Source organism: Drosophila willistoni, unplaced genomic scaffold (genome assembly GCF_018902025.1).
Source record: "Drosophila willistoni isolate 14030-0811.24 unplaced genomic scaffold, UCI_dwil_1.1 Seg169, whole genome shotgun sequence".
NCBI classification, from domain to species: domain Eukaryota; kingdom Metazoa; phylum Arthropoda; class Insecta; order Diptera; family Drosophilidae; genus Drosophila; species Drosophila willistoni.
In genome coordinates, this window is record NW_025814128.1 from 4,775,129 (window position 1) to 4,799,739 (window position 24,611).

Below are 24,611 nucleotides of genomic sequence, written 5' to 3' on the forward strand. Positions count from 1 at the left end.
CAAATATAGTGGTCCATACAACCATAATGTATGTGTGCTAAGCTGAACTGCTGATATGCCTCGAGATAGAACATCAACTGCGTTGAGCGATGATGACACATGACGCCATTGCCTTGGATGTGATACTGCGTGTATTTTTGTCAACCGATTAGCCACAAACGTGTGGAAATGTGATGCCCGTGAATTAATCCACGAGAGTACTACTGTTGAGTCTGACCAGAGAAATGATTCCACACTTTCTGATCCGAATTGGAGATCCTGTCGAACTCTATCCGTTAGTTCAGCTCCAAGTACAGCTGCACATAGTTCCAGTCGGGACAGTGTCTGTTTTTCCATTGGAGCCACTCTCGACTTGGCGCACAATAATCTGACCGAAATTTGGCCATTTTTATAGGTTGATCGGACATAAACTGCCGCACCATACGCCTTTTCTGATGCATCAACAAATGTATGCAATTCCTTTGTAGTGGGGACCTTGCCATCAAAAATATGCCTTGGAATTTTCATGTGACTTCCCATTGCTTCTCAAAATACGGCGGTAGGTCACCATCCATCTCAATTCGTTCGGTAGCAACATGTTGAAGAAACATTTTCGCTCTTACCACTACCGGTGCGAACAGTCCTAGAGGATCAAAGATTTGACCGACTTCAGATAGCACCACTCGTCTGGTTATTCCTTTTGTATGTCTTTGAGCCTTTCTACATAATAGGTCTTCTTTGGGTGCCCATATGATTCCCAATGTTTTGACACTTGTTTGTTCCAGTGTGTCACCGAGATTGATGTCAGCAATCGTATCTTCCTTTGGAAGAAGTTGACTGCTATTTGAACACCATTTTCGTAAGTTGAAACCCTTAGGGCTCAAGATTTCTAGAAGCTCTTGTCTTATTTGCAGGGCTTCTGGTAAACTGTCTGCTCCTATGAGACAATCATCAACATAAAAGTCATTTTTTAATGCTGATGCTCCGGACGATAATTTTTCCATGTTTTTCAGTGCCAAATATTCCAGAAACTTTGTCGCTAAATATGGGGCTGACGTGGTTCCATAAGTTACCGTTTTTAAACGATGCAACTTTAGTTCTTGACTTGGATCCTCTCTCCACACAATCATCTGATTGAATTGATCGGCAGGGTTTATCCAAACTTGACGATATATTTTTTCAATATCTGCCGTGAACACATATTTGTGTGTCCTGAACCGCAGAAGAATTGGGAAGAGTTGACTCTGTACAACTGGCCCAGGATATACAATGTCGTTCAGTGATTTTCCTGATGACTTTTGCATGATGCATCAAATACCACTCTTAGCTTGGTGGTGTTACTTTCTAGTTTTAGTTCACAATGATGCGGTATAAAGTAATGGTTCTTGGGAATTTGTTTTACAATTACCTGCTTCATATGTCCAAGCTGTTCATATTCTGACATAAATTTTACATACTCCTTTTTTATGTCAGGGTTCATTCGCCTCTCTAACGTCATGAATCTTCTTATGGCTACTTCCCGAGATTCTCCAAGAGATGAAGCCTCTTCAGCAAATGGAAGCTTTACAATTAGTCGATTGTCCGCCGCCGTGTGTAGGTTATCGAGGAAGAATTTTTCACAATACTCTTCCTCTGGACTCCTTTACCTTTTTATTGGCTCTAGTGTGTCTAGCTGCCAGAATCTTTCTAGTGATTCCTCTGGATTCGTCATGCCTACCATACATGTGATTGAAGCTGACGTTGACATATTAATTCTGCCAGCAACAATCCATCCAAACTCTGAGTTTTGTAACGTTGGACGGTTTCGATTGCCCCGTTTCCTTTCTGGTAGCAGTATAGCATAGTGATCATCAGCTCCCAACAGCATATCAATTTTTCCTGGTTTATCAAATGTTGGGCCCGCTAATTGTATGTTGTCTGGTAATGTGACTTTCTGCGTTATTTGTTCTGTGGGTTGGTCACCTATTATGTGTGGCAATACAAATGCCTCAACTAGCATTGCTAACTTGTTGTATCTTGACCTTACAACCAAGCTTACTCGCGCCTTGTTTATCTGTGGTTGACCACCCACTCCATTTATGTGCACATGAGTCTCGCTAATTTTTAACGATAATTTCTTTACCAGTCTCTCTGGTTCTTGGTTTCCCAATCGCCTCTAATGTTAGGAAGCGCAGTTCCAAGAAGGATAGGAAGTCCTTTACTTCCTGCAGATCCCTTGTGTTGGAAAGAGATTGCTCATATAGTGCGTGGTTGACGTTCCTGCAACACTGACCAAGCAGTGTTGTAATTGGCTTCTGTTAATTCCAGGTGCCGTATCAATCTCTCTGCTTCTGCAGAAAGGTTTGATTTTAAGTACCACATTTTCTCTATCGTGGATACATTTGACTCATGAACCACCTTTTTATAGATGTCATGAAATTGTTGCCATTTCAGATAATCCCCATCAAATTTTGGAATGGGAATTTTGGGTAGTTGCAATGATTGTATCGATTGCAATACAGGTGGTGATTGTATCACTACATTTTCTGCTGGTGCCACACAGAATTTCAGCATTGTATTTTCTGCGGCCACAAACGTAGCTATATTATATCCGGCTTGGGCTGGATTTTCAGCTGGCCGATGAATCTCATAATGGATTTCTTCAATTTGCATCCATAATTTGTCGACTACCGATTTGTAAGTCATATTGTCTTCAGGCACAAATTGTCTTAATGTCCTGGACAATGAATCCAGCAGAGCACTTTGCTTGTGAACCAGTGGTTTGATCACGATTCGCTCTTCCTCTCGTTGGCGAGCTTGTCTCTCTAGTTTTATTTTTGCCAAATGGTCCTTCCAATCTTCCACTATATTAGATACAACCGTCTTCATTTTGCTGAAATAGTCCGTTACAGTAGTCATCTTCAGTTGGCACGTTATTTAGTTTGTCCATCAACTCCTGATGACTTTTCTCGAAGTTCTCCCACATGTATTTCAGGAGCTCAAGTTTCTCCTCGAAATATGATGGCTTCGTTTTCCTGGCGAAAGAATCTTTTTTGGTATTCCGAATGAAGGCCTGGATTGCCTCTACTCGTTCTGTCTGCTGTTTAAAAAACTCCTCCATGTTCTTTTATATTCTTATGTAATTGCTTATCTGTACTAGTACTTGACCCGATGGGAGTTTATTTATTTTGTCAAAGACAGGGAACGCTCCGACTCGTTCCTAAAATTGGTCAAGTGTAGCACAAATAAGAATAAGAAATAAATCGAAGTCGCCTTTTGATTAGTGTTTTAACAATAGTTTATTTTTATTTCCAATATACCTATTCTTTTACACTGATAAATGCCACGACAGTGGAACCAATTTTTTTTTTGTTGAGTTTCTTTGTTTCAAAAATTGCTGATCAATGCCAAAATCTATACTCGTGCGTACTACCTGGGTTACTGACCGAGTTAACTAGGTCAGATATTGCTGACGCCAGGGAATGCAACAGAGTTTATGAGTTGATCAAACTTTATTTTATATAAAAATATCTTTTTATGATTTGGTCGCCTCGTTGACACAAATCGTTGTTAAATGTTTTTGATAAAGTGATCGCCTAGTTGATCAACTTTTATTCAATGGGTATGGACTGCTACCCCGTTGCGGAAAACCAACTACTAGTTTTCCAATAAATGGTTTTTATTCGCCAAGGTGGCTACGCAATGATTGCCAAGTTAATCAATTGCGATGTTTTTAGTCGGGACCCCAGATTGATGTGAGATGTTCATCAATTTGTGCCCTCGCTTGGGATTGTTGTGTCCAAAGCGTGCAAAGAAAGTAATCGCCTAGTTGACCAGTTTCCTTTTTGGTAAGAGATTCGTCGCCTGGGTTACCAAATATTCTCGCTTGATGACGGTTTCACCAAGTCTGTTACTCTTTTAACTTGGAGCCGCCAATGTCGGGGTCACCAAAATGATCAATGAAAGACTTTAGTGTTTCTTGAAGTTATTAAATGTTTATTTATTTATTTATATATATAGGCACTAGCACATAAACTAGTGACTAAAGGTTGTGGCAACCAACACATAAATTGGGTGGACCTCGGAGTGAGATTACAAAGGTAGAGATGGGGGCCACCCGATGTAGCTACAATTGGTATCTGATCTTACTAAGAATAAAGCATTTCTTTTATAGTACAAAATAGTGAGCTCACCAGTGCATAGTGTTAGGTCAGCAAAGTACGTTTTTATTGATTAACTAGGTCTTTATTGTTTACTGCTGACCATATCAGATCTACTTATGACTGATGAGCCATCGATATCTATGATCGGGTTACATACTTAACATTGACATACATTTCCATTCGTTCTATATTATAATTGGCTTAATGTTAGCTTATTTTATATAATCTAAACACCAACACCCGGCCCTCTGGTTATATTTATTATTACCTATGACTACATTTTGAACCAATGCTTGAGTTCCAAAATAAGTAAACGGACCACTTTCAAACAAGAGAACTTCCTTTCCAATTGTTACTTCTACTCGGCCTTCCAAAATAAGTACAAAAAATTCCACAGCTTTTCCTCGGATGAATATAAACAAATTCGGGTCATCCCTATTTTTCCCCTTTGCTTTGATGTTGTGAAAAACATCTTAATTAAGTAAGCATTGTTGTCAAATAAATAATATGCAGTTATTATACCGACTGTATAATCATTTTTCAGAAACTAAACAAATACAGATAGTTTAATTTTGTTAACATATCTAAAAAAAAATTCAAGTTGATTAAATGGTTATATTATAATCGTAAATTATGATCCAGACTCGAATGGAAAATTTTCAATATTAGCAAAATGCGAGAAAGAAAACGTAAAAAAAATTGGGTCAAGATTCGATTTTTTTTACATTTTGTTCCAAAGCTCGGGAACGGACGAACATTTGTAGCCCTTTCAATTCTAAGAAACTTCGCTAAAGAACGAAAACTTTCCTTTTCGAAAAATGGCAACTTTGATGAAAAACTTCCGCAAAAAATTTTGTACGAAACCATCGTGATAACTTAAAAAACTAACTTTGGCGTCTACATTCACAGATGCTTGGCGATAGGTATCGATGGGTTTCACATGGTGACAGGGTGTCCAAGGGTCAACTCTGGAGTGATGCCACTCGGTTGGTTGATGTCGTTGGGTTTGGCTACCGTTTTTTTTAGAAATCAAAATACGCTTGCAAACAAATAAATAAAAACGAATATAAAAACACTTTAATATTATTGGCGCGCAACCTAAAAATTTATTATTATTATTATTATTTAATTGTAAAAAAGAATTAATTCATGGTGTTTGTGGCGGGGCGGAAGGACCCGATATAGTATCCAGTGGTTGGCGGGTGCCAATATCTTCAGGGTCTCGTACGTGAGTAGAGTGATTAAAACGCGCGAAAACTTCGTTTTAATTCTATGTTTGCTTTATTTAGTTCACAAGATATACCGGCACACACACGAAATGGTTCGGTTGGAGAAAGTGACAAATCGCAAAATTAAAGCTAAAGGAGATGAACGGGTGTTCGGGTGAAAATCTCGATTCGGAATAATGGCGATGCCCATTGGAAAAAACCCAGTCACCCCTCCTGGTGTGACCGTAGATGCCGAGGATCAAAAAACCCTCCTCACTCTTCACTGCTCTTCGCCGCTCACTGCTGTTCACCCGGTGGCGTGAACATACCGCCCCCCTTGCAACATGTTGCAATTGCCACACTGGACATATAAAGGACGGGGGACGGCAACGTTCTGGAGCGCCTAGATCCCACAGGAGCCGGAGACGACCCATCCGAACACGGTGCTCTGGGCTGCGGGAGTACCGCTATGACCGGGCACACAGCCTGGTTGGATGACCTCCGGATAGAGGTCTGCCCCGAGTACCACGGACACCGACGCCGGCCGATAGAAATAGGGGTCGGCCAGGATCAGGGTGGCGAATTTCTCCCGAACCGGCGCCGCCACTTCCCGGATGGGAGTGCGGATGAGCAAGTCCTCTTCGACCCGGAATATAACGTTCCGTCGGAACGTCTCGTCGGACCTCGACTCGAGGACGGCCGTACAGGCTTGGTCGACCCCGACCTTGGTCACAGCTAACCCCAGGGACCGGGCAAAGGAGCGATTGATGCGGCTCTCAGCCGCACACGCATCGAGAAGGACGCGGGTCTCGAAGGATTTCGAGCCATTGCCCAACCGGAGAACTGCGGTTGGCAGGACAGTCGTCGTCCTGGCGTGGAGCAGGGAGGATAAAGAGATTTCGGGTGCGCCTTCTGGGGAAGCGGAGCGGTCGGACGATGATCGGGAACACGGTTGTAGCGGGGGTGCAGCACGCCCGGAGGGGGGTGATTGGCTGCGCCGCCGGGCGGAGGCACGTTGTCTCGGCGTTTGGTCGGCCATGTGGAGCAGGGTGTGGTGCCTTTGCCCGCATCGTCGGCAACCATGGCGAGTCCGGCACGCGTCGGATAAATGCTCGTGTGCCAAGCAATTGGGACAATACTTGTTGATCAGCACCGCCCGGAGCCGCTTTTCCCCTCGGAGGTTCAGGAAGCGCTGACACTGCCGGAGTGCATGAACCCCCCGACAGACCCGGCATCGGTACACGTTCGTGCCCTGCGGAGCAGCTCGTTTGCTGCGGTGGTGCGGCAGACGTGTGGGGGCCATGTCGCTATGAAGGGGGGAGCTGAACGAACTGTAACGAAAGAAATTACGTAGGGGGGAGTGGATTAGTCTATGCGCGGGAACGAACAACATGCACGGAGACGAGGACATTCGGAGGGAACATAGAGGGATTGGGAGTCACGATACGGTTTTAGGCTCAGGACTCCTGCTGTCTTGCAACAGAATAAGCTTCGCTACGGGTCTTCGGATAGACCCACGCGCGGTGGTGACATCAGCCACTCGGACGAGACCGTCAGCCCCGGGCAGAGTGCGCTCAATTCGCCCTAAGCGCCACTCGTTCGCCGGTCTGGATGCTGCGAGTCGGTGACTTCCACTTGTTCCGTTTGTGAAGCTCCTTGAGGTACTCACTCTTCCAGCGGCGGCAGAAAGCCTGCTGGATTGCCTTCAGTCGCTGCCATCGGTTGATCAGTGACATAGGCTCGACCAGAATTTCCGGTTCCGCAATGGATAAGAGCGGTCCTCCAATCAGGAAATGTCCCGGGCTTAGGGCCAGCAGGTCCTCTGGATCCTCGCTCATGGGAGAGATTGGCCTGGAGTTTAGGCACGCTTCGATCCTGCACAGGAGAGTGGAAAGTTCCTCGAAGGTGTATTTGACAGTGGACGAAGACTTGTAAAACAGGGTCTTAAAACTTTTGACCCCTGCTTCCCACAGTCCTCCCATATGGGGCGCGCTTGGCGGAATGAACTGCCAGGATAAAATGTGCTGGGGAAATGCCTTCATTATATCAAGCTTGGTGGCGTTCAGGAAATCTTGTTCGAGCGCCTTTGAGGCCCCTACGAAGGTTTTGCCATTGTCGGAGTAAATGCGCTGGGGGCATTGTCTCCGTGCGACAAACCGAGAGAAAGCTGCACGAAATCTTTCAGTGGTGAGGTCGGAGGTAGCCTCGAGATGGATTGCCTTCGTGCTGAAACACACGAAGACGCAGACATAACCCTTAGTTATGAGACACGCACGCCCGGTGTAATTTTTGATCTCGAACGGCCCTGCGAAATCAATGCCCGTGTGGGTGAAGGGCCTGGAGTACGTGATCCGTTCTCGAGGGAGATCACCCATCATCTGGGTCTGTAGTCGTCGACGATGAACGATGCAGACTTTGCACCCCTTGAGGTGGGACTTCACCATGTTCTTGATCCGTGGGATCCAGAATTTGGTGCGCAGATACCGCACCATCAGTTGATTGCCGCCATGCAACGTGATGCGGTGGGCGAATTCGACAAGCAGGCGAGTGAAATGAGTACTATAGGGGAGGAGAATAGGGTGACGTTCATCATATCGGAGGGACTCGGCGGCCCGGAGTCGTCCGCAGGCGCGGAGTAACCCATGCTGATCGAGAAATGGATTCAGATTGAGTAGCGTGCTGGATGATGGCAGGGGTCGCCCTTCCCCCAGGGCCCGTATCTCCGCGAGGTATTCCCGACGCTGAGAGGTCCGAATCAAGGCGCGCTCGGCGGAGAGAAGTTCGTCATTGGTGAGGTGAACCGTGGAAGGCGTCGAAATCCTTTTGGTGGCGAAGCGTAGGATGTACGCGATGACTCGTAATGCCCTACCATAATCCGAGAAACGTTCGCTGACGTCCTCGAGTAGGGTGGTCGCGGTGGTGTGGCACTGGACTCGTTGCTCCAGCTGGGTGTCTGGGAGTTCGTTATGGGGAGTTGGCCAATACTCGGGGGCTCGCTGGAGCCAGTCCGGCCCATGCCACCAGAGTCTGCTGGCCGATAACTCGGCCGCGGAGACCCCACGGCTCGCCAGATCAGCGGGGTTGTCCTCGGAGCGCACATGTGACCAGCTTTGGCCACTGGTGCTTTTGGAGATGCTGGATACCCGATTGGCCACGAAGGTGGACCAACTGCACGGGGGTTTATTGAGCCAAGCCAACACGATGGTAGAGTCGGTCCAAAACTGGGAGGTTGCAGGTGGGATTGGGAGTTCAGGAACGATCGACGCCCAGAGATCGGCTAGTAAAACCGCTCCGCACAACTCCAGCCGAGGCAGTGAGACTGTTTTGACTGGAGCTACACGGGTCTTAGCCGTTAATAAATGGACGGCTACTTGATCGCCGCACCGAACCCGCACATATAGGGCTGCTCCATACGCTTTCTGTGACGCGTCACAGAAGCCATGAAGCTCCCACGAGAGCTTATCGCTGGTGTTTAGCCAACGGGGAATGCGGAGTCGACTGAGGCCTGGGTAATCCTGCAGGAATTCGTGCCATTGCTGCAGCAGGAGAGGCGGCAGAACATCGTCCCAGCCCAGTTCGGTAAGCCAGATTTGTTGCATGAATATCTTCGCTCGGATGACAAATGGGGCTAGCCAACCAGCGGGGTCAAAGAGTTTAGCGATATGGGACAGAACCTGCCTCTTGGTGATCGACTCCTTCAAGGGGGGGTCCGCTACGGTGAAGAAGAAGACGTCTTCGGCAGCTTGCCAGCGGATGCCCAAGGTTTTTGCAGTGCTCGCGTCTTCCAGCTCGAGAAAGTCCTCTCGCAGCAGGTGCTCTCTCGGAATGGCTTGAAGTACTTCCTTCTTATTGGAAGTCCACTTCCGAAGCGGGAAGCCCGCAGATTGGAGAGTCGCTTGAAGCTCTCGTATGGCGAGACGGGCGTCGGCTTCAGTGTGAGCGCCGGCAAGGACATCATCAACATACATGTAGTTCCGAAGGATTTCGCTCGCCTGAGGATACATCGCTTGCACGTCTTGTGCCAGTTGTAAAAGGACTCGGATCGCCAAGAATGGCGCGCAGTTAACCCCAAACGTGACAGTTTGTAACTCATAATCCTGAATATTGCCGCAGCTGTTTCGGTAGAGGATTCGCTGAAAGGGGGTATGCCTGGGGTCGACTCGGATTTGTCGATACATCTGCGTTATGTCGGCGTTGAAAACGAATTGAAAGAACCGCCATTTCAGTACCTGAAGCGTGAGGTCGGCCTGAAGAGTGGGGCCGGTGTGCAAGACATCGTTGAGGCTGACGCCTTGTGTGGAGGGGCTCGACGCGTTAAATACCACGCGTACCTTAGTGGTGGTGCTATCGGGCTTAAACACCGCGTGATGGGGGAGATAGAAGTTTTTCCCACCTTGAGGCGGCGTCACCCGAATCATGTGACCCAATTCCTCGTACTCTTGAATAATGGCATCGTACTGCGTTTTAAGACGGGATCCTTGAGAAGGCGTGCTTCATTCCGCAGGAATTGAGCCAGCGCGATCGGTCTTGAGTGGCCCAAGTCAACGCTATTCGGACCTTTGAAGGGTAGGGACACAACATATCGACCGTCCTTTCCTCTTTGGGTGGTCTCCTGGAAGTTCCGCTCGCAGAATACGTCATCCTCCTTTTCCGGTTTTGCGGGAAGGTCTTCCACCTCCCAAAACTTGGTGAGGAGTACATCAAGTTTTGCTTCTGGCCTAACTCGCGTCTGTGCCGCGAAAACTGATCGAGACACCGGAGGGTCAGGCATGATAGCTCCACACAGAACCCATCCAAAGATGGTTTCTAGCCCGACGAACTCACCAATATCCTTTTTGATCCGTTCTCCGAGGATGTGGGGAAACAGGTCAACACCGATAATCATGTCAATAGGCGCGGGCTTGTTGTAGTACGGGTCAGCCAGGGGGCGATCGAGGCACTGCGTCGGAACCGTATTAAGGAATGGAGCTGTTGGAATGGCCCCTGACAATTTGGATACGACCAGGGCGGAGACCTCGATCTTGTTCAGTCTGTCACACGGGGGAGACAGCAATAGCAGACACACCTTGTCGGCGCAGCCCCCATCACTCTGGCCCATGCCAGTAACCGCAGCGTCTACTGGGTAGAAGGGGGGCTGGACTATGCTGAAGACACGCTCGGAGAGAAAAGTTGAATCGGCCCCAGAGTCGATCAACGCCCGAATATGGTGATCCACACCACGATGGTGCAGCGTGACAATCGCAGTGCCTAAAAGGCCTCTGCCTGGGGTAGATGCAAAATAACTTTGAGCATTTGTGAGCTGGTTGCTCGTGGACGGACCCTCTGTGGCGCTGGATGGTGGGACTTGCGCAGCGGACGGCGAGGACACGGACACATCACGAGGATGCAACAGCGTATGATGACGTTCCTTGCAGGTATGGCAATTATGCGCACTGGAGCAGCCCTTCACTTGATGACCGCGGGCAAAACAGTTCAGACAAAGTCCCTGCTGTCTAATGGTTTCCAGCCGCCTGTGAACAGGCATATCAAGAAAACTAGGGCAGAGCCGTATAGGGTGATTCTCCCGTTGGCACAGCTTACAAGAAGCCGGTTTGAGCTGGGCTTTCGCGGGGAACGCTTGGACCTTCATCGTTGCAGAGGATTTGCGGGGGCCAAAGGGGATGGCTTGCACACTTGGGCCCGACTTATGTTCTTCGGTGGCATCCAGGACACGATACCGATCGGTAAGAAATTGGTTCAAATCGGACCAATTTGAGACGACAGTCTTATTTGGCACTGATTGCTCCCACAGGAGGATTGTGGCCTTCGGCAATTTGCTAGTGCAGATGGCGATAAGTAGGACATCCCAATTCTCCGTACTAACACCCGAACGCTCAAGCGCGGTAAGACCCCCTTGAAACGCAGTCTGCAGCTCTCGCAAGGATTTGCCCGACTCTTGTGCCACCGCGGGAATCTGAAGGAGTTGTCTGGCTTGAGTCATGACAAGCAGACGGCTATTTTCGTACCGTGCGGTGAGGTTCTCCCACGCGGCCTGGAAACCCTCATTCGTCAGGGGGGACTTAGCTACGATGGTTCTCGCTTCCCCTCGCGTCTTGGTGTTCAGGTGATAGAGCTTCTCCACTTGTGACAAGTACGGGTTGGCGATATAAATGGCGGCGAACAAATCGCGGAATGTGGGCCATGCTAGGCTGTCGCCATCAAATGTCTCCACCTCACACGGAGGAACTCTATGCCCCGCCGGCCTCGACGGAGCGGTGGGCTGACGCATAAGACTCGTCATCTGTGCCGAGAGCTGTTCGATGCGTTCTCCAAACAACGTCCCGCATCGCACATACGCCGCATAGGCGTATTCGTGCTTCGCCTTGATGCGGCTTATGTTTGCCAAGCTTTCCTCGTCGGTTTGGACTGTCAAGGCCTTGTGACAACGGGAGTGTTCCATCTCGACAGTTGACCACAGCGATTTGAGCTGCTCTAAGTGCATTTTAAGGGAAAACAAGGGCACTTCAGAAGTTAGAGCTTCACTCTCCCGAGCTTCGAACAGAGTCAATGCGTCGCACGCCAGAATGAAATCGGAGAGGGACATTCTGGAGTGTTCTCTGCGCTGTTGTGATACGGATCGGGTGACGGGAGCGTCAGAACAGTGCGTCACAACAACGTGCGGGATCTGGGTCTGGGTTGAAAGCTTGGAACGACTTTTGTGTTCACTCGAGTCTTTAACCGAGAATCTGCGACCCTGAGGGAGGCTGGACGAAGACGGACGGGATCTTGGGGATTCGCTGCGGCTGCGAACAGACGAGAACTTGCGCGAAATATCCGTACGCTTCACGGTCGCCGGAGTTATCGGAGGCCGAACCTTCTCCGGAGTTGAAGAGGGAGACGAAAGACCGTTAGACTTCGGCGCAGTCTTGGACGGCTCCGTGGACATACTCAGGGGACGACCTTACCGTTGAACACCGAGTTTGTGGGTTTTGAGAAAATGAGGAAAATTTGAGGAAATGAGAAGTGGACTGTATGAGGACGCAAGAGCTTTCTCACTGTGCACCGCAGGATTGCGGGAGAATTATCTCGCGTGCGGCTCGGAAACGGAGCCCTTTGAATGGGGATAGATGCGGAACAATATACGAACGCACGAGTGCGGATCAAAACTTGCACGTAGACAAGCTAAATGATTACAAAACAAGTTTGTATGGATTCGTAAGTAACGCTGGAAGTACGTATAAAACAAAACACGGAGGAAATATATAAATAAAGATGTATAGGATAAAAGAAAATACGTTTTTGTATAGATCTGGATCTGGATATATATATGTGCGCACAATACTGGCCGGAAAAAATTATATATATAATTTATAAATATGGACGGATCTATAAATATGGGCCCGATAGTGCTGGAAAAAATATATATATGTAATTATTTATAAATATGGGCGCATATATATATGAGCGCAAAAGGCTGGCCGGAAGAAGTATATTTATAATTTTTGAATATGAATGGATATATAAATATGGGCCCGATAGTGCTGGAAAAAATATATATATGTATTTATTTATAAATATGGGCGGATATATATATGAGCGCAAAAGGCTGGCCGGAAAAATATATTTATAATTTTTGAATATGAATGGATATATAAATATGGGCCCGATAGTGCTGGAAAAAATATATATGCATTTATTTATAAATATGGGCGGATATATATATGAGCGCAAAAGGCTGGCCGGAAAAAATATATTTATAATTTTTGAATATGAATGGATATATAAATATGGGCCCGATAGTGCTGGAAAAAAATATATATGTATTTATTTATAAATATGGGCGGATATATATATGAGCGCAAAAGGCTGTCCGGAAAAAATATATTTATAATTTTTGAATATGAATGGATATATAAATATGGGCCCGATAGTGCTGGAAAAAATATATATGTATTTATTTATAAATATGGGCGGATATATATATGTGCGCAAAATACTGGCCGGAAAAAATATATTTATAATTTTTGAATATGAATGGATATATAAATATGGGCCCGATAGTGCTGGAAAAAATATATATGTATTTATTTATAAATATGGGCGGATATATATATGTGCGCAAAATACTGGCCGGAAAAAATTATATATATATAATTTATGAATATGGACGGATATATAAATGTGGGCACGATAGTGCTGGAAAAATATATATGTATTTAGTTATAAATATGGGCGGATATATAATTAGGCGAAAAAAAGGGAATCGGAAATAATGTGATTTGAACTTGGCGCGCTTGAGCCGCCTATCGATATCACGACTCGACTCACGTGTCACCACTACTCCGAAAACAGCTGTCGGCCGTTGTTTATATTTTGATGTTGTTGTTTAATTATGTTAATAATTTTTTTTTGTGGTTGTGCAAAAAAGGAGAAAACCAATAACAAAAGAACGCTTTTACACGCCGCGAGTGTTGTGCGCGAAGGCAAACAAAACAAACGATCAATGCATGTGGACAAATGCTTGATCTATGTATGTACGTACATGCATAAGTACACAGGTGAGTATATAGATATATGTGCACACGCGTTGTTCACAACAAAAATAACGTAAGTAATTGTCATTTAATTGGAGGTGGGGTGGTGTTAAATCAATGCGCGACACCGAAATGGATTATGTGTTGTGGATATGTACATACATATGTGCAATGTATGACTATGTAAGTATGTATGTACATATGTAAGCAAGTGCACCGGTTTCCAAAGACGCGCGTGGGGAATTAATTTCGCACCTAATTCGAACGCGCAAGAAATCGCGGTGCATACGTTAAGTGCTATTAAAAAAAACAATACTTTTTGGCCTTTTGTGTTGTGGTAAATGTGTGAAGGGATTATACATATGTACATGGATATGTACATATGCGCGTACATCAACAGATGACGATGTGTGTATGTACGTAGATACGCGCGTGCGGAAATTAGTTTGGCATTAAAAATAATTATTTCAACACATAAGAAAACGCGGTGAACACTTGGATTATTATTTTTTTTCAATTTTTTATAACACTTTAATATTTTTTTTTGTTTTTTAACCCTTTACGCGGACTTGGCAAACAGCTGTGGAAATTACATGTACATGTGAATGCATATGTAAAAGAGGTGGATTTGGACAAGTGCGGGGAAAAATATAAATAAAGAAATGGAAATGTAATGGAAAACGAGAACGTTGGACAAACACGCTAAGGATTAGGAACTACCATGGACCCTTGGAACAGGTCAGGTATGTACATACAATATGTAAAAGTGTGTAGGTCGCTATGGAGAAGCGGGAAAACCTCACACTTTTATTAGTATGTAGGGGCAAATTAAACGAATAATGAAATTTTGTACTTATCAGGAATTCCGCCGATGCAAGCTGGAGGAGCGGAAGGATATCCGGCTCGAAGGACCAATGTTTGTGGTGGGGCGGAAGGACCCGATATAGTATCCAGTGGTTGGCGGGTGCCAATATCTTCAGGGTCTCGTACGTGAGTAGAGTGATTAAAACGCGCGAAAACTTCGTTTTAATTCTATGTTTGCTTTATTTAGTTCACAAGATATACCGGCACACACACGAAATGGTTCGGTTGGAGAAAGTGACAAATCGCAAAATTAAAGCTAAAGGAAATGAACGGGTGTTCGGGTGAAAATCTCGATTCGGAATAATGGCGATGCCCATTGGAAAAAACCCAGTCACCCCTCCTGGTGTGACCGTAGATGCCGAGGATCAAAAAACCCTCCTCACTCTTCACTGCTCTTCGCCGCTCACTGCTGTTCACCCGGTGGCGTGAACACATGGTGACAATGAGTTTTGAGCCAGAGCGATAAAGGCCTTCAAGCTCGAGTTTTTATACAATTTTATACAATTATTCTAAGATATTTTATGTATTCATTATTTTTATAAAGTGTTTTATATTAGAGAGGTTAACCTCTGAGATGAGAATGTCAGGGGATGGAGAATTTAGGGATTTGCTAATTTTGATAATACGTTGGCATTGGTAGGTAGTGTTGGATTGTGAGGTTATTTCTATTGCAGTACGGGCAGATGGGTGGAGGTGTTTTGTTTAGTATGTGTTCGTGAGTAAGTTTTGTGTGACCAAGTCGGAATCGTGTATATATTACTGCGTGTTTCCTTTCAATTTTTATTGGCAGGTTAGTTGGTTGCATTTCTGGATTAATAGTTTTGTAGAAATGTGTGTAGTGATTGCTAACGGCCAAGAGTGTGTAGAGAGAGTCAGTGCAAATCACAAACTTTGTTCTCCTTACGTTAACTGCAAACTCTACAGCGCTGAGGATGGCTTCTGCTTCTGCTGTGAATATTGACGTGTATTGTGGGGTTACTGCCACTTTTATAATTCTGTTGTCCTCAGTGACTACACTAAAGGCTGTTGTGTTATTTGATTTGGATGCGTCAGTGAAGAGAAAAGTCCATAGGTTGTGTTCGTCTCTGATTTTGTTGTATCTTTTTTTGTAGACTTCGTTTGGTGTTGTGTCTTTTTTGTGTTGCGCAAGGTCGAACAGAATGGAGCTGTTTGCTATTGTCCATGGTGGGAGACTTTCCCTGTATTTTCTTTCCTTTGGACATATTATATTAAGATCTGCAGCTTTGTTGCTTATAATTTCCAGACTGGATGGTTTTTTCATGCGTCTCTTACGTCTCAGTAGTTTAGTGAGTCTCTCAGCGAAGATCCCTTAGCATTTATAATGTTTTTAATGTGTCTGCTGAAGCTCCATTGCAGCCTACTGTTTAGGTCAGGGAGTCCACTTTCTGCGATCATGTTTTTGATGGGAGTAGTGCGGAAGGCGCCGAGAGAGAGTGATTTTTCGGCAGACAACTTTGTGCCACTAATGTCACACTAATTGTGGATTTTGGCAAAGAGATTGTTTTTTTGGAGTGTTGTAGCCGCGTACATGGTGTGAGAGAAAAACTTGTTTTCATTGATCAGTTGGTTTAATTTATTGAAAGCGACAAGAAAAAGGGTAACAGACAGCGGGGAACCTTGAGGGATTCCATTTTTTAAATCAGAGAGAGTATTGTTAATTTTGACTCTGATTCTTCGATTATTTAGATAGTTGGATACAAAGTTTATTATTTTTGGGCCGAGCTTCCATTCAAGTAGTTATTGTAAGATGCAGATACCGATATATGATTTCTGGTAGACAAATTGTTGCAGATGTAATTGTCCATTATTAGTAGAGGATCAATGGAGGAACGGTTTTGTTTGTATGCATATTGGTTAGTAGAGAGAAGGTTTTCTTGGTTAAGCATCCACATAGTCCGCTTCGATATTATTTTTTCTAGGATCTTGGATAGACATTGAAGCAAGGATATAGGGCGATAACTGTTTAGTAGATGTTTTGGTTTGTTGGGTTTGTTAATTGGTATTATTGTTGCAATTTTCCATTGCTGGGGGATTATGCTGGTATCTAGTATTCTGTTGTAGAGGTCTAGAAGCTTGTTGTATGCTGATGGAGTAAATTTTTTTATCATCTCATAGTTAATATAGTCGTGTCCTGAAGTAGATCCTTTTAGAGAATCATGTGTATTTTAATATATTTAAACTTGGCGTTCGCTTTTTTGTAATTTAACATATTTTCGGTGTTTAAGTGTTTTCTAAACTTGTTAAGGCACCTAGTCTTTTCATTTTTTAGTTCGTTTAGCTCTGTGGTCCACCAGTAAATGCTGTGTTTCTTAATTTTATTGGGGTTGGGGTTGACTTGTTAGCAGATGTTTTGACTATTTTTAGCAGTCTGGCTGCTGACTGATTTGTATTATTTGTTATAGTTAGTTCTTGTGCATTTTTATTAAAGTTTTCCTGAAATAATTTCCAGTTTGCTAAATGAAGTTTATATCTGTGTGTTTTGTGTATTGTGTGAGTGTGGGCTGACGGAAATAGTTGAATTCGTATGGGGTAGTGGTCGCTTCCATAAAGATCTCCGTCTGTAAACCGGGACGCGTTGAGATTAAGGAATGGAGAGCAGAATGTTAAGTCTACATGGGTGAAGGCGTTATGTGTAGAGTAGTGAGTGGGGTCTCCATTTTTTAAAGGAATGAGGTTTTGTTTGAATAAAGCGAGCTATAACATTTCCTCTTTGATTGTTTGAGGGTGATCCCCAGGTTGAATGCCAGGCATTAAAATCTCCTAATAACATCACTGGTTTATTGAAGTTAGTTATGAAAATCTTGCTCAATAAATTTGTCTGTAGGTGAAAGATATATATTAATAATTATAAACAGGATTTTTGCTTGTATTTCTGCGGCAAAGGCTAAAATATTTCACTGGTAATTAATGATTTTGTGTTCAATGTTTTTAGATATTAGAAGAACAAACTACTAGTCGTTTGTAACGTGGTTGAGGTAGGGGGCATATGTATATAGTTCCTTGCAGTGATTGAGGTTTGCATGGTATTGGGTTTTAATTTTGCAAACACCGTGGAGCACTTTGGCAGCAATAAATTTCTCTGCGATTGTTGCGTTTTCGACAAAGATTAAAAGATTACCATCTCTCATTTGGTTAATTTTAAGTATCTTTGAGCTGATGATGGCTCCATCTACTGCAAAGCACAAATATAATAAAATAATAATACGCGACGCAATGTAGAGTATTCTACATATAAAAGCGTTATATGCTCAACACATGATAGTGTATACTACACGTTCACATAGTGACACTTTGTCGCTATGCATAAACAAGGCGAGCGCATAATATATATAAATGTAATGCGACCCCACTTATGTGTGGCTGACCACCAGCGTGGGATCTGCCCTGTCAGCATATTCTCTAAGCCTTATGCGCCTGCCAAATATAAATGCCATATAAATGCTAAGCACAAGAACATTTTTTAAATAACATTCATTCGGTTTTTACCGTCAAGAATAAACGCAACGATTATTTAATTGTCTTATTTCTACATGACAACCGTGACAAGACGTCACGAATGTGCGCAGTTCGTTTTTAATTAAAGAATAAAAAATAAAAAAAAACAACGTGGATAATGGAATTGCAAATGGAATATGTATATTTAATTATTAAATGTATAATTTTAAACACCAATATCAATAAACAATTGCCACAGCAGAAAAACAAAAAATTTGGTGACTCATTTGTTTTTGTATGGAGTTAAAAGCATATTTCTTAATGACGATGGCCAACACGGAGCAACAACACTCACAGCAAAACACAAATATGGATAAGTGGGAAAAAGAAGATCATTTGTTGGTTTCTACTACTAAACCACACACCGTTTTAAACCAACAATCTTATAAAAACAAAGAATTATATTGAACGATTTAAGCAAGGAAAACAACAAAAAACACACACATAAAAACAAAAACAACATGAACAAGCATAACGATAAATCAAATGCCACCGCCATTGCTAGAGAAGAGCACAAATCAGGATTAATAGACACAGAGACACAGAAACAGGAAAGAAGACCCGAAACGCAAAAAAAAAAAAGAAGAAAACAGGGAAGAATGCAATGCAAACGACGTGAACATTATGACAACAAACCGCCCGCACCGGTACCCCAACACAGAAGCCTGTGAAGTCAACGCTGGCAGCGTCTGGACCGATATCGCTACAAAGAGCGCCCACCATAATAATTATTTAAACGACTATGCGCTGCGCCGCACATTCTTTTTAATGCACTGCGATGCATATTTGTTTTCATAATTATAACAATTTATGTACAATTGTGCGGCATTAAAATCTGTCCAATTAGAGTGTTATTTTTTATTTTTACGCAAAAAAAAATAATAAAATAAATATATAAAATAAAATAAATTTTGCAAAGTGATCATATTTTATAAAGGTTTTACAAAATTTTTGTGAACAAATAAATTGTAAAAATGGGTTGGTTCGGTAGCGACGATACCCAAGCAAAAGATAATACGGCCAATGTGGTCAATAATGTCAAAATTATTGATCACACTGACGATATCAATGCTTTATGGCTGCTACTGCTTATACTAACTATAGTGTCAGTACGTCAATTTCTATTGACCCTTTACGTCAAACATAACAAACTAATAAAGAAAAGATATATGAGCAGAGCCAATAATCTAGACAGGATTTAAAAACAATTAAAACACTATATGACAAAACACTATATGACAGAAATTATTGAAAACATTTATAGTAAGCACCCAGATTTCAGGTTAAACTCATTGATAATATTGCAAAAGCATAGAGAATTTATTACAATATATTATTTCGAAAACGAATACATTGACACATTCCAGAGTTTTGTGTTTTATTCGGTTGTACAAAAATCGAGAAGGGCATCGTGTTAAGCACATTACCCTATGTGGTAATAAAGAGTATCAGCGAAACACACCCAATACTGGGAACAACAGACATATTGATGCTGCGCATGCACCGCTAGAAGCTCAATTGTTTCATTGAACAATGGAATGGAGTACACTAGCAAAAAAAATAAATTCTTATAAAGATGATGAACAATAAACCACTGTGTTTAATATCTCATAAGAACTTAACTTTATATTTACTTCAATGTTACTGAACTGTGTCTGCCACTGCCAGAACACGTCTTGATCGTTCGTTTGCTTGCTTATTACTAAATTTTCAATTCTTACGCAACCACGCAGGTCATATAGGTTTATAAAGAGTGACAGAGACAGAGCATACCAGACTGGCGCCAGTATATTCTAGAAAACTTAAGAAAAAATACAAAAACAAAAGCAGTGTGAGATGTGCAGGATCATTCATGAGTCTTTGCCTTGCTGCTTATAGCAATGTAAGTTAAATGACAATTGGTTCCTCAAGAAAAGATAAATTTGAAAAATAGTACAAATGTGTTAATTCCAACAAAACAATATGGAATAATACATTAGTATACCATGCGACAATAATCACAGCACAATATAACAATATTGTAATTGAAATAACTATTGTTTAAGAATAAACATCGGGTTCATCTGAAGCGGCTTCACCAAATCAGATGCACTAAAGAAAATATAATACAACTGTACTTTGTCACAAAACAACTAACCTAGCATATGACTAGAATTACTATCAGCCACACGCGTTGTGGGAAAAACACTTGTAATTGTAAACTAACCCAAACGATCACGACGGCAGGATGTCAAGTGGCCGACGCCGTGCCCAAAATAATAATAATTTTTCAACCCCCGAATGCGTGGGTGTGAGTCGTACTAGAATAAGATCTCCTTAAGAACAATTGTTACCTACTAGAGCCTAAGATTTCCTATATAAACTCCGTACTTTAGTAAATAAAATCAGTTCATATTTTGAATTCAACGAATGAAGATTGGGTTATTTTCCTTCTCCCGGAATCCCTATTCAACTATGTTAATGAGAAATTAACTCAAGAACTTAGGAATCAATGTAACAAAATAAAAGAAACATTGAAGACAAGATTAAACAATATCGCAATAAGACGAAATATTGTTATAACAATAAGAGAAGACCTAAATCAGAAGACCTATAGCAGAATTCGATTAGGACCAGCTAGAAGGTTTAGACGAGTCTAAGAAAATGATAGACATTGATACAGAAATTGATAGCGAAATCGAGACATTACAGGAAAATACAATGCCTGACCAGGTTACCCTAGATAGGGAATATGTGAAGCAGGTTTCCTCATCCATCCCTGAATTTGATGGCAACAAGTTGTCATTAACTAGGTTCTTGACAGCATTAAGAATTGTCGAACGAACGAACCAAAGGTAACCAGGAAGATTTGGCAGTTGAAGTAATCAAATCGAAAATAGTAGGAACAATCGATTACAGGAAACAAAATGAAAACACAATTATAGGCATAATAAATAAACTAAAGGGAAACGTCAAAGGTAAATCAACCGACGTATTAAAAGCCAAACTGTTAAACATATAACAGAAAGGCAAAACGGCATCGCAATATGCAACCGATATAGACAGCTTGCGAAAACAACATGAGGCTGCCTATATTGACGATGGCCTAGACCCTGATAATGCCGAAAAATTCTCAACAAAAGAGTCCATAGCTACCGTTGTTAAGAACTGTGAGCATGAAAAGCTAAAAATCGTGCTAGAAGCTGGTAACTTCGTCACTTTTAATGATGCAATGGGTAAATACATATATCCATTGCAGCACACTTTATTCAATATTCAGGTAGCCCGACACACACGAAATGTTTCGGGTTCTATTAACCTAAGTCTTAATAATTTCGTATCATTTAAGAATGTTAAAACAAGTAAGAAAATAACATTCTTAATTGATACCGGTGCAGACATTTCAATAATAAAAGAAAATTCTGAAGTATTTCACGACATCCAAGTAAACAAAACTATAGACATTCGAGGCATAGGGGAAGGAGTAATAAACTCCAAAGGCCTAGTCTCAATAGAATTGCAGACAGATAAATATATTATTCCATACGAATTTCATCTGCATCCCATGCGATGGAATAATATGATTAGATTTCATAAAAACTTTTAATTGTAAATTAGATTACAGCAATTCAGAAGATTGGTTTATACTTAGACCACGAAAATTAACGTACCCAATTTATGTTCCAATAACATTCAATTCTGGTAATAACTCAACACTTCTACCAGCAAGATGCCAAGTGGTACGCAAAATAGAGCTATCTTCAGCAGAAGATACCATTTTAATTCCCAATCAGGAAATTAAACCGGGTGTTTATGTTGCAAACACTATTGCAACAGCCCAAAGTAAGTACTTTAGTCCGGTTCTTAAATACCACAGATAAATGCCAAATAATAGGCTTTAACAATATAAAATTTGAATCACTTGCGAACTACGATATAGATCAAAATAACAAAGATATAAGAAAAGAATCTGTAATTCATAAATTGAGGAAAAATTTCCCAATATTATTTAAAGACAAACTCGAAAAGGTATGCACCGTGTATAGTGATGTGTTCGGACTTGACACCGAACCAATCACAACAAATAATTTTTACAAACAAAAATGAAGACTTAAGGATGATGAACCTGTATATGTGAAAAATTACCGGAGTCCGCCAAGCCAAATAGAAGAAATCCAGCGACAAGTTGGAAAGTTTATTGAACAGGGTATTGTTGAACCGTCTGTTTCGCCTTATAATAGCCCACTCTTACTAGTCCCAAAGAAAACACTATCTAAAGAAAAAATTAAGTAAGTAAGTCGTTTCGCCGACTTGGGTATGGTAATACACCAGGTGAAACAAATATTTAAAATTTCGAAAACCAAACGTATAACTATTAAATTGTTTTAACATGCTCATACCATATGCTATCTCGCTCACTCTACAAACACACGAGCACTCTAGCGCCGACACTAGCCAACGGCCATTTCTCCCCTTATGGATCGCGTAGCAAAATACGTTTATACGTATATTTTGCATGGTTCTAGTCCGATTTCAATCAAAATCTTTACGATCGGACCACTGTATCATATAGCTCTAGAAGAAACATTTTTGCAAAAATTGAAGTATCCCCATGAAACTTACCAATACGATAGTATTGGACATAAAATCTCAGATCCCCAAATTTGAATCTGATCGGATATAGAACACAAGTTACAGTCGATATAAATCGGTTCAAGCGCTGCCGGCAGCGCTGCTTGCTGCCTACTACGTCATCATCAAATCAACAGAGCACATGCATACCAAAGTTAGCTTCTATGATATTTTTAAATAAAATTTTACTCGTAAGACTGATTTAGTGTGGTAGAGAAATATATTTAAAGGCGCTGCTACATTTTCGTCTTAAGTACGTATTTCATGAGGTAATGTATTTATAATGTAAGCATGTAAGTATATAATTTCATAACACAATGAACAACAAAATCTACACTTTTGGATATCTAGGAATAACGTTAATTGGTTCAAAACTCTAGTTCAATGATTTCTTTCTCATTGCAATCTTAGTAACAAACAGATTCAACCTCAAGAAACAATAAATTATACTCTTAAAAATGCGTATAACACAAATCAAACGAATAGTATTTAAATAACAAGAAAATAAGCTGGTTTAAACATGGCAATACAGTGATGCAATAGAAACGAAGAATTTAAGTTTCTGCAAGAATTTCTTAACATTAGTACGGTATCGTTATTGATGCTAATTTTGCCGGGTCTCTATTTTATGATTTGGTTGCGATAGAAGCGGCACAGATGCTGGGTTGTTCTTGTCATCGTGCTCTTCACTTTGAAAATCACCTCCAACTTCAGAAGTTAACAAACTACTTATAGAGGCATTTTCTGTGTGCTCTGCATTAACAATTCTCTGTTCGCCATGAATTTGACTGCCAGTGCTTTTTTCTTTAAACGATATGTCATTGTTAGTCGGCGACGATGTTATACTTCGATTCGGCTTAGAAAGGCGTCTTGCACTTTGACTGGCTGTTAGGAATCGTGGTTTTTCATCTTCAGTTATTAAATGGAGTAAACGTTCCACTTCATCGTCAAATGTCTCATTTGAGAATGTCCCCGAGTTACGGCTCTTTTCCAACAATGTAGCTTTCTTAGCAGTCAGGTACAAACTACGTTTAATTGCTATATAAATAACATCAGATGTAGCACGTACAGAGTAATCAGGCACAAAAGTTTGTCGAATTTTTGAATCCATGTTTAAGGACTGCAGTGACCCCATTTGTGTAGGTGAATCTGAAATTCAAAATTTTTATCAAATTATTTTTCTAAATTTTACTACTTTATATATTTGTTATTACCTATGACTACATTTTGAACCAATGCTTGAGTTCCAAAATCCACTTTCAAACAAGAGACCTTCCTTTCTAATTGTTACTTTTACTCGGCCTTCTAAAATAAGTGCAAAAAAGTCCACAGCTTTTCCTCGGATGAATATAAACAAATTCGGGTCATCCCTATTTTTCCCCTTTGCTTTGATGTTGTGAAAAACATCTTGAAAGTAAGCATTGTTGTCAAATAAATAATATGCAGTTATTATACCGACTGTATAATCATTTTTCAAAAACTAAACAAATACAGATAGTTTAATTTTGTTAACATATCTAAAAAAAAATTCAAGTTGATTAAATGGTTATATTATAATCGTAAATTATGATCCAGACTCGAATGGAAAATTTTCAATATTAGCAAAATGCGAGAAAGAAAACGTAAAAAAAATTGGGTCAAGATTCGATTTTTTTTACATTTTGTTCCAAAGCTTGGGAACGGACGAACATTTGCAGCCCTTTCAATTCTAAGAAATTTTGCTAAAGAAAGTTTGTAAAAAAATGAATATTTTAAAAGTTAGAAGCAAGACCCTTTTC

General features: G+C 41.8%; 1 long non-coding RNA gene across 1 annotated transcript; it reads right to left on the reverse strand.

The window, feature by feature from the left end:
- Positions 1 to 23,034: 23,034 nt before the first annotated feature.
- On the reverse strand, positions 23,035 to 24,312 carry LOC124460945. The gene is made up of 2 exons (XR_006954866.1): positions 24,048 to 24,312; positions 23,035 to 23,982 (listed from the first exon to the last, which is right to left on the reverse strand). It is a non-coding gene; the product is annotated as an uncharacterized LOC124460945 (long non-coding RNA).
- Between the last annotated feature and the right edge of the window lie 299 nt (positions 24,313 to 24,611).